Genomic DNA, 3,154 nt, shown 5'->3' with positions numbered 1-3,154 from the left:
GAAGGAAGGAAGGAAGGAAGGAAGGAAGGAAGGAAGGAAGGAAGGAAAAAGACAACAAAATAATTGATAACATTTTAAGTCATATTGAGTTTCTTGAAAAACATTATTTAAGTGAGGAATAAATATTTTCCAACAGAATATTAAAAGAAGACTGAAATTCTGAAATGGCTTGAAAGACAATATTAATATTCTGGCATTCAAAGTGCTTATGACTCTACAAGAGTCTGGAAATTACATAGTGTACTAAGACAATGTGGACTGCCTTGCCATGATCTTTTCTAACTCCTTACTTCAACCACAATACCTAAGAGGCAGAAGAAATGAGAGAGAGAGAGAGAGAGAGAGAGAGAGAGAGAGAGAGAGAGAGGACCTTTCCTGGATCAAGAGTGGAGCTCCAGTTTCCCCTTACAGAGTGTCATTGTCTACGATGCTTGCTGTCCCAAAGGTGGCAAGTGATATGATTTAGGCAAGTGTAGCATGTTACTCACCCCAGTACCTGCCTAATGTCCTGTTTCCCCTGAGGACTGGAAAAGAGCTTCTGACTGGTCTAAGAGACTCTCCTCAGAGGTCTGTGGCCTCTGTTTCCCTCCGTTACTGATTGGCTGCCTGACCTGTATTAGGTTACAGCTGTCTCAGGGGTACACTGAGCAGTGCTAGCAGTCTTTCAATCTAATTTACTACAGGAATAAAACGTAACTCAGGAGTGATCCATTGGAGTAGTGACAATACACAGGAGACTCATGAACTCCAGACCATAGTGTTCGTAGCAGAAGAGGTATCTAACTTCTAATGCAGAATCTAACTCAGAAAATGGGTAACAAATACTATTTTTGTTTCACTGATATTGGTTAGATTAGATGCAGTTGTTAGAAAAGCAAGCTGTGAAAAGGAAAGATCTGGGTTTTTTTTTTTTTTTCATTCTCTCTGATGATACTATCTTTTTGAACACACCATATGGCTAAATAGCTTCTGAGTGTTTACAGTAGAAGGTAAAGCTGTTCAATTTATACATCAGACACTCACTTTTATTAACCTATTTTCATTAATCATTAGCAGCAGTCTTCATGATGATTATGAAAGGAAATTTAGTTACCCAGCTATAAACATGAGAAAAGTTTCATTAGTAAAATATAATAATCTTCTCCAGTTCATCATTTTATGATCGTTTTGCTAAGAGTATAAGTTTGACATACAAATTTAATACACAAAATATATATGAGAAATGTATATACTTTATCATGTGTATATTAAAAAAACCCAAAAATTTAGTATAGTAACACTAATATAATGTTGATGATACCAAGAGATATTATAATACAATAGAAGTTCATTAAAGCCAAACCTGCAGTAAAGAAAAGTTGAGAAGACTCTTCAATGACCTACCTCATTTTCTCACATCAACCCATTTTTTGGTTGAGGCAGGTCTTGTTCCATTTCTTTCTTTCCTTCTTTCTTTCCTTCTTTCTTTCTTTCTTTCTTTCTTTCTTTCTTTCTTTCTTTCTTTCTTCCTTTCTTTCTTTCTTCACTTTGTATTTATTCTCCCTAAGCCCTTTACCTAGTCTTGCTTCTTATACTAAGTGATGATGAAGTTGGGATGAAGGAATGTGAAGAGGAACACAGAGGAAATGTTTAGGTGCAAACACTATAGGAGCCCTTCTTGGGACTGAAGAGAAGGGTGAGTCCTCTCAGCTTTGTATCCTCCCCATTACACACAGAAACACACACACACACACACACACACACACACACACACACACAAGCTAGGAAAAGAGGTGCAAGTAACCTTGATCTTTCTAGAAGTCTGATATGGTTTCAGAAGTGAGGAACACTCCAATCAATATGTAAGCTACAGCTGAAGTTGCCATCAGGTATACTCCATAGAAATTGAGTTTCGGACATCTTTGGAGAGTTGCAGATCTTCTGAAATTTGCAGTTGCAAAAAATAGTTCAAGTTAACTCCAATTATTTCATTAACTTTCCAATAATCAAGCCTTCATTATACCCAGATGAGACTCTTATAATCAAATCTATCAAATTTTGACAATGTTTTCCTTTGTAATAATCACCTATCATATACTGAAATCTTCCTCTGTTTCTAATTCTGTCTTAATCATTATTCGTTATGTATTAATCACATGAATTATTCCCATTTATCAAGGCTAAGCCTGGTGCCATTATTATTTGCTGTTCATCGAGAGGAAATTAAGGCTTTGGGAGCTTTGTCAAAGCTAACCAATCAGGTTGCACATAGTTTCAGTTACTTCTTGATGAGTAGCAAGTTCCCTGAGTTTAATAGCCTGAATTCAGTCACTTCATTTTTTCCCCAGTTCTCCCAAGCAGACATTTATAGTACCTCTGGATTCCAGTATAACTATTTCTGAAAGGTATAGAACAGCTCTCTATGATCAGGACCCTCACTGGGGTCAATTAAGTGGCTGGGATAAATGAAATAGCTGAGATATTATGGTATCTCAATCATGAGTACTTTCTGGCAAGATTATTTTATAGAGCAATGAGGACCATCAAAGAGACCTTTGAGTTAGATGTTTATGTTCAAGTAAAAATATTTGTCATGTAGAAAGAACAGAATATACAACTATAGGATTTCAAAGTGAAATTGTGTCCAGTCTGGCCCTATTTTTATATATAACTGAACTGGGCCAACGGTTGTAAAGAAGTCCCACTAAAGATAGTTATTGGCAAGGACTAGATAACAATTTCAAAGAACCTGAGAGAGGCTTCTGCTGAGGCAGAAACGCCTAAGTGACTAATCTTATGTCCATCCTTGTGCATGATCTCTTCAGCACTCACTGGAAAACGTTGCTTCATCCCTCTGCCTTCTCTGGCTGGGAAACACCAAATACCTCCGGCCCATCCGTGCGCTCAATTCCATTGGCTTATTTACTTGGAACACTTCCTCTCTGCTACTTGACTTTATTACTTTCAACAATAATCGTTTAAAAGAGGGTAAGGGAATTCTCAACCGTGAAGTGAATATTAATGTATAGTGAATACTGAAACATGTAGAGACCCTCACTTTTGCCATGTGATCAAAACATAATAGAGCACCAATGAGAAACACATGAAATTTTACAAATATTAAAATTTTATTGATTCTTTGGAAATTTCATATATTTTTAAAATTTTGATCATA

General features: G+C 36.4%; 1 pseudogene; it reads right to left on the bottom strand.

Annotated features, from left to right (window-relative positions):
- The window catches only part of LOC129682901 (60S ribosomal protein L5-like), a 6,466-nt pseudogene extending 3,591 nt beyond the window's left edge, over window positions 1-2,875 (bottom strand).
- Between the last annotated feature and the right edge of the window lie 279 nt (window positions 2,876-3,154).

The sequence above is a fragment of the Psammomys obesus genome, unplaced genomic scaffold (genome assembly GCF_907164565.1).
Source record: "Psammomys obesus unplaced genomic scaffold, mPsaObe1.curated_primary_1811, whole genome shotgun sequence".
Taxonomy (NCBI): Eukaryota; Metazoa; Chordata; class Mammalia; order Rodentia; family Muridae; genus Psammomys; species Psammomys obesus.
This window is presented reverse-complemented; position numbering and strand designations above follow the sequence as displayed.